Here is a 12,972-nt window from a genome sequence, read left to right as displayed (position 1 = left end):
CACACATTTTTTTATGTCCGTGGTAAACATGTAATTTTGGCAAAGAAAAAAATCCACCACAACCAACCAAGTGCGATGACCCCTGGTCCAGTGTTCAAACTGCGTTCTGTGCGCGCCAGAGCTTGAGAAGGATAACTGTTTTGAAGGAAAAAGGGAGATTCAGTTCAATGCCTCTTCCTCTGCTGCTTTGAAAAACACCCGTGTGCCCCGTCTTGTACTTTGTCGTACGGCGGTGTCTCCCGGCGTAAATAGCTGCTGTACAAGTTCACAACGCGTGGCATCACACCACCTTGTAAGCTTGTAGATCGGCTACTTTCACTGTATAAATAATGCATGCCCAAAATCGGTGCGCCAGGTTAGAAGCGGAGTTAACTGTCCTCTAGTCTCGCGTGCCAGACTGTTGCCTCTCACAACTTTCAAAATGCGTCCCGGGGTTAACGCGGACGTGACGACGCTGCCTTCCCCGCTTCCGTCTCGTCTTTAGAGTCGCGCAAAATTTGTCCAACCGCAAATCAAAATAATCAAAGCCTACTGTATATAGCTTGTTGCCTATCCGACATGGAAATTCAAACGTCAAATATCTTTTTACATATTTTTTAAATGTATTTCTGTGTAACAGAAATGACAAACAGGAGTCAAGCTTCCTTCCTCGGCTTCTGGGAGGTGTAGTTCTTGGAGAATATTTGTCTGGCTACGCGAGACTGTTCTCTGAATGGGTCTAAGTGACGGCAAAACTAAAGTGTATACACACACACACACACACACACACACACACGCACACACACACACACACACACACACACACACACACGCTCATGCAGCCCCAGAGACAGCCAGTGAAACCTGCTAGCTTCAGCTTTCACCTCCTCATTGCTGTCGGGTGTCATCGTGTTTCGCAATGTGAAATGTATCCGATTTTTTTGTCCAGTAACGTTGTCTGTTGTTACTTGTCATAATAACATGGCGGTGCTGAAGCATCTCGATCGGGACCTCATGAAGCGGTTGTTTTCGTGCACCGCCAGACCAAAAGAGTTGTTACTGTATAGCTCTCAATCACTGTTACACTTTCAAACGGCTTTACAGTCAGGGACCACATTTAACCAAATTAAAAAGGGCAAATTGGTGCCAACCCCTTTCCATATAGACCCTTAGTCAGCCAAGGTAAAATCTGGGAACACCCCACCCTCCCCTCCAAAAAAATACAAAAATCCTCCCGGGGGCTTCTGTGTTTATTTCTACTAACAACAGCACTACAGTGGACAGTTTAAGGCAGTGGCACTGCTGATTATAGGCGAGGTAAAACACAGCAGAAGAATAAATAAGAAAAATCAAGCCTCAGCATAGGAAAAGAAAAAAGGAAGAAACGTCTAGAACTAACACGGTAGAGGATAACTCCTTACTGGGAGGATATTATGGGTGCAATAGGTTCCGAGTGGAAGTATCCCAACGTAAATTAAGGCTGTATTGTATCTGGAGAAAATCAGATATCACGATATTATTTGGACCAGATACCTCAGTCTATCGATATTGTGATAATATTGTCGTTTTGTGACCGTATCAATTTAGTTTTTAATTAGTAGTATTTTATTATTTTGTATTTACAATTATGAAAGACGAGTAATTAAAAAGTGGTTAAATGCGTAAAATAATAATAAAACGTGATAATTAAACCATGAAAAAAACACTTTTGCTTAGGGTTAGGCATTACGCTATCCAAAACACCAGATTAGATATCTACTAGTTATCTAGTCTCATATCGTGATATTGATATAATATTATGGTTTTGGTCGCTGGGATCGCTGTGGGTGCTGGTTCTCTCCTCCACATCATCAGTACCCATACCCGAGGTGGGGTTGGCGAAAGGGCCTTTCTGTGTGGCGTTTGCATGTTCTCCCCGTGTCCCCTATAGGGTAGGTACTAGGTACCCTCATATGTTCTCCCCGTGTCCCCTAGGGTAAAGTACCCTCACATGTTCTCCCTGTGTCCCCTAGGGTAGGTTCCCTCACATGTTCTCCCCGTGTCCCCTAGGGTAGGTACCCTCATATGTTCTCCCCGTGTCCCCTAGGGTTTGTACCCTCATATGTTCTCCCCGTGTCCCCTAGGGTTTGTACCCTCACATGTTCTCCCGTGTCCCCTAGGGTAGGTACCCTCACAAACAGTAATCCTGTTCTCTATACTGCCTCCCCCTGGCCAGCCGGGGCGCCCGATGACGTCAGTCTGTTGCTCTCCCCTGGTTGACATAGGGAGTAGGCATGTAACGATATATCGTATATCGATATTAATCCCGACGATATGAATCGATTCATTTAAATCGATAACACCCCTCCCTTTTTTTATATATATTTTTATTTTAGGGGGTTAGTGTGTGATGTGAAATGTGAGCTTTAGTCATATTCCATCATATTCAAGTGCTTTTGGAGAGAATTGACAGTCACTTTCAGTAGTAGAGCACTGTAGAGGGGAGCTGTGTGTGTGTCTGTGACTGTGCCCAAAAGTAATGCTACTTCTTTTGCAATGTAGTTAAATAAAAAAATCTCTGGGGGGGAGATAAATTATATAAAATTAAAAAATAATATTTTTTCTTTAAAATATATATATATATTAATATCGTGAAAAGGTTTAGTATCGTGAACCTCATATCGTGATACGAATCGTATCGTGAGTTGAGTGAATTGTTACATGCCTAATACGGAGTGTAGTGGATTACATTAGATAATTGACACTGGGTGAATTAATGGTTGCAAAATTGTGTAATACTTTTTTTAAGGAAATAAATAATAATAATATTGTAATCCCAGCCCCAAGAGTATGGTCATGCTTTGTCCCCTTTATCCACAAAACAGTTTGTTAACCCATGTTGGGCGGGAACCATTTTGGTGTTTTAAACATTATGTTATAATTTAGCTATTGAAAGAATAGCAGATCTACAAGCTTGTAGGTCTGCTATTTTTTTTAAATCGTGAAAATATAAATTTCAGAAAAATGGGTTAAACTTGAAGAAACGAAGGATCTCATCAAGGTCACACCTGGCCCTCGAATATCTTCAACTGAAACCTCTGTAAACCACAGGAGTGGGTAGTAACCAGTTACTTAGTAACCAGTTAGTTAATTGTGCTTGAGTAGTTTTGATGCAAGTATGTGTGTGAAGAAATGACATGGCTACATTCCGCCTTGTTGCTTTTACTCATTGTTTATTAAATGCACATTCTGTATTTAATTCTCTCAAAGAGACGACACCCAATTGTGTTTATTTATATCTGAAGTACTTGTAATTTTATATTTTACACATTTTAATCTCATACAGATTATTGAAACAATAAATCAGATTCAGACTCAGTACTTGAGTAGTCTTTCCACTGATACCAGTATACTTTCTCATTCTTATTTTACTTCTACTTAATGCAAGAGCGGTGCCCATTGGGCACTGGCCTACTTGGAACGATGCAAGATGGAAGTGCCTGCCCGACAAAGTTGTTATGTCCCTTTCATGCCCATATATGGAGTTATCGGAGTCTATGCAGGTGTCAGTCTTGCGATGACAGAACAGGCCTGCTCATCAGGTGTGATCAATTGGCTAATTTGGGCCCTGTCCAGAGCCTGGGCAGAGGCTTGTGTGCTGGTTCTGGACAATCGGCTATCCGACGGACCCGACACCGGGCACTACACTCCCAGCGGTGGTGTGGAACGAGCGTGTCAAATTTGAAGTCGGTGGGGCGAACAGTTTTCGAGTTATGCGCATTACAGACGTACGTACATACACACACGTAAGACGTGGGGCATTTATAGATGACGTATTAACAGTAGGCTATAGAGCGTCGCAGTCCCGCCCCCATTGAGAGACCCGGAAAAAAAATCCCCGTTCATTTTCCTCGTAGACTTTTCAGAAAGTATTTATTTAAAGACGTTTACGCCGCGGACAAAGCCAACTCTTGTCGTGACAAATCATGACAACAAACACAATTTTTCGGTTCTTTGTAATTATTTGTTTGGTCCAAAATATTGTGTTTGTTGTCATGATTTGTCACGACAAGAGTTGGCTCTGTACGACGCTTAAATAAATACGTTTTGAAATGTCTATGGGAAAAATGCATTGGAAACTATTTCCTGGGCCTGGCGTCATGAAAGGGGGCGGGACTGCGACGCTCTATAAACAGTACTTTTACTAACCTCTCCCTACCCACCTCTGCTCTGGGCAGAGTTTGGCCTCAAATGAACACTTTTCACCAACCGTCTGGTGCCACTCGGCCGTGAATGGTGGCGACACCAAGGCGTTCCTAAATCTGTGGTTCTCAAACTTTAGCATTTCAAGGTCCCCCATTTCGGCCTGCATTAGGCCACTGACGCCCATAACTCTGAGGAGAGGGAGTACAAAATATCTCGGCGTTACAGACCTGCAAGTGTCCATATTCTCTGCGATGTAATGGAGTAGAAGTATAACAGCACTGGACATTGGAAATGGAAATACTTACTTGACTTGACTTAAATTAATTCAATTCTTAGCTACTTTACATCAGTGCCGAGGAGGCGTACGTGCTTGAGATACTGGGGAACCAACCGATGCTGACCTTTTTGTGGGTCGACGTTGACGTTGGCTGCTTGCTTTCCTTCAGACACAGATACCAATCTCTTCTGTAACACATTCAATTATATTTGGCTTTCATAGAAAACCAGACGGCAGCTAAATTTATCTATCCCATTTTAGCCAGAGTGAAGGGAGGATGAAGACTTGGCAGACAGACAGAGATGAGAGGATAGCGTGCAGCGTGCGTGCATGTGTGTGTGTGCGTGTGTGAAGGGTGTGTTTGTGTGGTGGGGGGTTATTCAGCCATTTTTGAGTTTGAGAAATACACTTGGCACTTTAACTCAACCATAATCTTTTGAGTGTGAACACTCGGTCCCGACAGGCAGCCGAGCCTCAGAACAGCAAGGGGGGGGATACGGTGACAGGGTAAAAACATAAATCTAAAAGTTGAAAAGTAGAGACACGGGAGATGGTTTGTGTTTTAATGGATGCTTTAAGATTGGAACACCTCGAGTCTCTCCACTCACTGCAAGTGATGTTCCAACTTGAGCTGCAGTGTTGATTAAAATACCTATATACTCCGAAAATGTGTCTTTTTGCCGCACGGTATATAGGCTATACCGCCGTACAACGGGCTTACCAAAGCAGTGCGTCAGTTTGTCTGCCTGTGTATGCTGTACACATACATATCGCCTCTATCGGGTCGAAACCTAATATGTCCGAAACTGTGCGTTTCCAGACGCGTTTGGAGCTTGCGGATCGGCTACTTTGATTATTTTGTGTGGCACTGCAGTACGAGTGGTATGAGGTGGTTCGGGCATCTGGTTAGGATGCCTCTCGGGCACCTCCCTAGGGAGGTCCTCGACGCACGTCCCACTGGGAGGAGACCCCGGGGCAGACCAAAGATCACGTCCCACTGGGAGGAGACCCCGGGGCAGACCAAGGATCACGTCCGAATGGGAGGAGACCCCCGGGGCAGACCAAGGATCACGTCCGACTGGGAGGAGACCCCCGGGGCAGACCAAGGATCACGTCCCACTGGGAGGAGACCCTCGGGGCAGACCAAGGATCACGTCCCACTGGGAGGAGACCCCGGGGCAGACCAAGGATCACGTCCCACTGGGAGGAGACCCCCGGGGCAGACCAAGGATCACGTCCCACTGGGAGGAGACCCCCGGGGCAGACCAAGGCGCAGTTGGAGGAAACACATCGACTCACTGGCCTTGGGACATCTCGGAATCCCCCAGGAGGAAGTCACTAATGTTGCTCGGGAGAGGGAAGTCTGGAGCACTCTGGTGGAGCTGTTGCCCCCGCGACCCGACTACGGATAAGCGGTTGAAGATGGATGGATGGATGGATGCAGTATGAGTAGTGGTATAGGAGTTTATTCACAAAAAAAAAAAACACAAACACAAACACAAAAAGCTCAAATTTGTCAGTAAAACAGTACGACATACAGTACGTCATACAGTATGCATGTCAGTAAAACTGTTCTCCATACAGTATGCATGTCAGTAAAACTGTTCTCCATACAGTATGCATGTCAGTAAAACTGTTCTCCATACAGTATGCATGTCAGTAAAACTGTTCTCCATACAGTATGCATGTCAGTAAAACTGTTCTCCATACAGTATGCATGTCAGTAAAACTGTTCTCCATACAGTATGCATGTCAGTAAAACTGTTCTCCATACAGTATGCATGTCAGTAAAACTGTTCTCCATACAGTATGCATGTCAGTAAAACAGTACGATATATAGTATGACATACAGTATGCATGTCAGTAAAACAGTACGATATACTGTATAGTATGACATACAGTATGCATGTCAGTAAAACAGTTCTCCAGCGGGTGCTGAAGAACAAAAACCTTGAAAATAATTCTTCCTCCTTATATATAAGACCTGATGGTCATGTTTTAGGGTGGAAAAGAATCATGGCACTCCATCTTTAACTGTTACAGCTCCCAGAATGATCTGAGCTGGAGTGACACTTTGTACGTCAATGTCCTATACTTGATCATACTACAGTGTCACACAAAAGCGACACATTTTGAGCTTGCGGATCTGCTATACTTTTGCTGTTTTTGAAACATTTTCGAACACATGAGGTTTCTACGTACCCCGACAAAATAATGCAATATGCTCTGCTAAAGTGATTTAACATAACAGACAGATGCGCCGCTCCTGTGAACCGATATCACCGCCGTTTGGAGCAGGGATTGCATTCCTAGTAAAGCACTCTGTTTTTTTTAAGGACATAAAAATGGTCTCTAGACCTTTTTTTTCTTTTTCTTTGAATTATACCCAGACAAAAGGGGGAGAGGTGATACTGCCACGACAGTATCATTCACTGCCACGACAAACTGATCATTTTTAGGGGAGAGATTACTGTGATAATCTCCGGCTATATATGCCTCGGTGGAAAGAGCCCAGCAAGTCACTAAAGCCATTTTCTTGAGGATTAGACCTAAGGCGGCCCCACCGGTGAGGTCTATTTCCTCTGCTTAGTTAGGACCATTTTGCAGCATGTCCTCTCCTCTGCATAGCTCACACTCTGTGCCTGAGTTATAACTGCTATTAGCAACGTGGGATTTAACGGCAGAACGGAACAAATAATCCTCTAAAACAACCTCTGAAGTCCAATCTTAAAGGTTGTACGTATTTGGGTCATGTTCCGTCCTGCCGCCTCTAAAAACAGGGAGTGCAAGTGAGGTGACTTTAATCCCATGCACTGTTGGCATCCTCCATTCCAACTTTGGTTCGGCTATGGAATACTTTGTCACATTGCATCCTTTCGCAGTGGTTTTTCTAAGTGGGGTTTTGCAGCACTTGGGGGGGGGGGGGGGGGTGTAAGCCTTATCGGAATAGGAGGGCTGCAGCCATGAGGCTTTGGCTATTTGGGGGGTCCTTCCTTGGCATGGACATGTTTGGGACCATGGGACCCACTGTCGGCACATGTAATTATTGTCCTCAAAACTATACCGCCTCCTTGTGGTCAACTGGGAGCCTGGCATACTCAGAGACGGATTTACCCTCAACAACGGCCCCTGGGCCGGTGATCTTTGGGGATTTTTCTGTGTTTTTTAAATTCTTTATAATCTGTTTGACCTATACATTTATCACCGTCAATGGCCAATGAAGGGCCTCAAACCCAATACAGCGCGGTCCAGTTTCCCCGAAGGTCTCCTGAGAGCCAAGGGCCCCTGCCCCTGGGCCACGGCCCCACTGGATCAATGGCTAATGTGGCCCCTCGGCATACTGAGCAACACGCTGACGCCTAATATATACCGTCCGCTATACAACACGACAGACAAAAGATCCAAATAACTATCGGTTAAAATAAAGTGTTTTTGCAACACTGTCGACAAGTGTCGCGAATACGCTTCGGCGCGACAAAGTGTAGTGCGACGCGCAGGTTCAGGTCGCTCGACAAAACCGCCGCGTTTTCAAGTGAGAAAGGTGCCACTGTGTGTTGACACGTTGTCGCTGCCGCATAACGGTTAATCAGGCACAAGCGTGAACATTTTGCGACTTCCTGCAGCTTCGGGCGTTACGATCCTGTCGCGTGTCTTCGTGAAACGCATGGCCTCCCGGACCGTCGTCGGGAGGAGGCTGTCGTTCTCCCTAAAAATATCCCCCCGTGCCGTCGGAGATTCGTTTCATCTAAATTGGGTTCTCGCGGAGAGCAGCCGCAGCGAGTGGCTGCTCTCCACATCAAGGAGAAAGATCTTTAGCGCATTGCCTTCTGAGTGGATGTATCGCTGACAAGCAGCGTTGGAGAAACACGTTTAATGAGAGACGGAAGGAAGCATGCCCGCACGCACACACACGCGCGCTCACACACACACAAACACGCTGCCACATTCCAATGGCAGAGATGAAGAGAACCCTGCCGTTTAGTCCGTTCCAAAATGAGAAACACGATCGCTGTCCCGTACCTCCCTGGGGAGCGCCCGGCAAAGACGAGCCTTTTTATTTGTTCTGGAGTGTTTGTATGGCTCTGTGAAGGGAGTCGACTGGAGATGGAGAGGTCAACTGCTAATGATGGGATGGGATGGGTGTGTGTGTGTGTGTGTGGGGGGAGGGGGGGGGGGCTTCTTAATGGCTAGGTGCGTTTGATTTCTGTCCACGCAGAACAACGGGTAGTCTGGCGTTCCTCCCGAACGTCGCCGTTTCCCACGGTGCGTCGTCGAGTGACATGAATCCAACCTGACATTCCCGGGAAAAATGTTTCCTCCATTTGTCTTCTGAATGATCGTTCAAATGTTTTCACTTTCCTTCTTCTTGAGATAAATATAGGTCACTGTTTCCAATATTGTCGGTTTAGTTTTAGTCCACTTGTGTATATTTTCTGCAACGATTTAAACAGCAGTATATGTGAATAATATAATGAATGCATGCAATGTGAAAGTGTTTGTACAGTAACACATGGATGATGTCAGTAACAGAACAGAGCATCGCATATCATAATTATGTGTTCAGTAGCTGTTTAGTGATGGCAATAAAGTGCACTGTAAGCACATGCTACAGTACGACGTGTGTTCTAATTTCATCCCACCTGGAGCCAAGCGTTTGGCTGTTAATTCACGTACAAAGATCCCAACATGTCTGTCGCCAGCAGCCTCTGACGGCAATGCTTTCATATACCCAAAATGATGCTTAGTTTTAGGTTTATTTATTTAGCATGTGGTACAAAAAATAGACAATAACATATCAAAGAAACAAAAAATACAATGCAAGGAAAGGAAGAAGCCAGAAGGCTTATATGGAATCCTTTCCTGTAGGAAGAGGTCATTGGTTTAAAAGATTAAAAGTTCATAAAGAACAGTACATAAATTGGCAAAGGGGGGCAGCTGTGCAGTAAAGAAATAAAAACACAGACAGAGTTATAAGAAATAAACAATACAACAACAAACACACAAAAGAAAATATAATGCATCAAAGTAAAACATAAAAAAAAAATAAGATATTTCTTTAGATGTTTTTTGAATATTGACAAGGATAATGAGGATTTAAGTGAATCATCTAGGGAGTTCCATAGATGAGGGCCTCTAAATTTGATGAAAGATTGATGTTTGGACGTGCGACAATAGGGTAATTCAAAATGATCTCTTTGCCTTGTGGGGTAGGAGTGAATGTCAGAAGTAACACGGAAGAAATTGTGAAAAGAAGACGGAATGTCTTGTATGCATTTTTTGAATTTAAACATAAATAAACAGGTCTGAAAAACGTTTACTTTGTCAATGGGTAATAGTGAGTATTTAATAAAGAGCGGGGCAGACGGCTCATACCGATTTGAATGTGAAATCATTCTCAGAAACCTTTTTTGAATGATCAGTAATTTAGTGAGATGTGTTGAATATGTAGCAGCCCAGACAATATTACAGTAATTAATATGAGGGAAAATTAAGCTATAATAGAGTGTTAAATTACATGAAGGAAGAACAAAAGGGCAGATTTTTCTCAATATACCAAGCATCTTCATAGACTTCATACATACAGCATCAATATGTTGTTTCCAATTTAAAAGTTGCTAAAAAATGCTCTGATGTGCAGCCATATTGGAAAGAAATTGGACCTATCTTCTTCCTCGCTTCCTTCTCAGGTGTTACTGATGATGAAACTAATAATGAAGGCTTTGTTCCATTCTGGTCAAACGGAGTCGGGCTGCTGGTATTGTGTAGGTTGTTGGCTAACTTGGCTCATTGGAAACACGACACCAGTGGGTCTCAAAGTGTGGTACCTCGTGGTTCATATAGGGGCCCCCACCGGTGTATAACTCTGAGAGTTTGTTTACAAATGGATTTTGTATCTCTTCATGCACTGTCAGAGTTGTAGGGGGTCCTTGAAATGAAAACAGTTTGGGATCCACTGTGCTGCACACAATTGTTTATCCATTTACCACTGATTCATTAGTTCATTAGTATCAAATTTGGTAAGTAACACTTACACAAGGTAGTTTGGAAGAGGCCCAATTTCTGCTGTGCATACAGAGCCTGTTTGCCTCAAAAGAATGGAGAAGTATTGTGCACGAACCTGCTTCTGTGGCCTATTGGCAGCGTGTACAAGAAATGTACTTCGCAATATTAGCTCCGGACATAGACACACACGCAGGCACACACGCACACACGCTCCCAAACTTTTTGGGGTGAGACCCAAAAGAGAAAATAAGACGTTTGCCCTGTACGGAAACTATAGTGAAAGTATAGCACACAGCGCACGTCGCTTTGCGTGGCTATTGTCACTACTTCTTTGTAGAATTTCTTAATTTGTTTGTCTGTTTTAAAATGTATATAATTATTTGAAATGACTGAATGTCTTTAAAAAATATATAAATATATTTTAAATGTAGTAAAATTAAATGGTGTTTTTACTCGAGTCGTGAGTTTACCCATACACATTGGTCCGCCCAGTGTTTGGGAAACAGACGGGCTCGATAGAGAGCCACGCCGTCAAAAAGGAAGAAAGAAAAAAGCATAAAGGTTAAACGGAGGAAGATGAGGAAGACTTTGCTGAAAAGGTGACGGAAGGAAGGAGGAGAATGCCAGCGGGATGATGGAGTGATGCATGCATACAGTATGCGATGGGCCGTGATGGATGGCGGGGTGGGGTGCAAAGCCATGGAGACACTCCTGTAGACGTGGTCCAGAGACAAATCAATAACCACAACCTTCCGCACATGACAGCAGAGGGGACGGCGGGATAGCTACGCACACACACACACACACACACACACACACACACACACACACACACCCTGTCAAAACACACTGTATTGTATAAGTCACAGCGATATCATTTCATAAACCTATCAACAGTATATATAGGGCCTATATGCTAAGCCAAGGAACTTTCCCCCGCTTTACTTGACAACCTGTTGTTTGATATGCGTCGTCTCTGTCCGATATGGGAAACCATGTGTAGGCCTATGTCCAAAATAAATAACGTTACTTTTCAGGGTTGAAATTCTAAAATAGTTAAAAACATTGCAAAAGTATATAGCAGATCGACAAGCTCGAAACGTAATTGTTTCATCTGCTATTTTTAATGCTTTTGTGTGATGCTGTATAGTATCGGTGTTAATTTATGAAAAACAAAAAGGTTTAAATATGGATATCAGAGGGTTTGATTGATTGATTGAAATATGTATTAACAGTTTGCAGAATTACAGTACATTTCAAGCACAAACTCTGTTAAAGACTTAACTGTGAGTGGACGACCCAATTAAGCATTAGGCCTACACTTGTTTACAAGAGTGTCCACCATGTTCAATTCATCAAAACATTTAGAGACGTACAAATTGACACTTCTATATAGTTAAAGAACAGAACAGGAATTCAGGTCCTGCCCGACAGCATCGATACTGTATGTGACTGTATGTGGCAGTGCATGCCACTTTCTACGGAACTTTATTTGGAAAAGAACAAGGCGTCAGTGAGTGACTGACGCAATCCTCACACGGGACAGACGCAACACCACACAGGAATGACAATCCTCACACGGGACAGACGCAACACCACACAGGAATGACAATCCTCACACGGGACAGACGCAACACCACACAGGAATGACAATCCTCACACGGGACAGACGCAACACCACACAGGAATGACAATCCTCACACGGGACAGACGCAACACCACACAGGAATGACAATCCTCACACGGGACAGAGCATTTTCATTACTTCCTGAAAGCCTTTAATTGAGTCAAAAGGCCCAATTGAAATACACCCCTCCCCCATTATCATACAACAACAGCTGTGGGCGAGGCTTCAGTTCAGGATGGGTGGTGCAAACCACGTATACTTAATGAACTGGTGGGTGTGGCCACATACAAACATCATTTTAACAATATGTACACTTTGTTTTGAAAATAAATCTTCCTCCTAGTTTAACTAGTACCTGAAGATCATGTTTTAGGAAGGAAACCAATCCTCACGGCACTCTTTAAAAGACACCAGTACAGGTACAGGGGTATACTGTAGGTATACGGGCAAAGGGAAAACATGAATAAAAGGTCACAAGTTCAACTCAGTAAACAAAAGAAAAATAAGTAGCTGAACTTCATCCAGAGCTTATTTTGACCAGTTACTCTATCCACAGTGTCAATTAATTCTGGCAGTAGAATGCTTGAGTAAAATATCCCCCCAAGCTACAGACCCTCACAGGTCTGTAGCTCTGAGAATATGCGAACGGGAAAGGACAGAGAGATGTGGCAATTTTGTAGCCATGTTTGCTCCATGAATACATTTCTACATTCTACATTCTGAGCAAAAAAGGTAATGTTTGATCATGCTTCACATTTGAGTTCTACAGTAGCCTATGTATGGAGTAGGCTATAGTGGAGAGGTGTTTGTGCAATTGGTGACCAAGGAAATCATTCCAAATGCATTTCACACGCACGCACGCACACACACACACACACACACACACACACACACACACGCA

Source organism: Protomyctophum parallelum, assembly GCF_964188405.1.
Source record: "Protomyctophum parallelum genome assembly, chromosome: 15".
Classification (NCBI taxonomy): Eukaryota; Metazoa; Chordata; class Actinopteri; order Myctophiformes; family Myctophidae; genus Protomyctophum; species Protomyctophum parallelum.
This window is presented reverse-complemented; position numbering follows the sequence as displayed.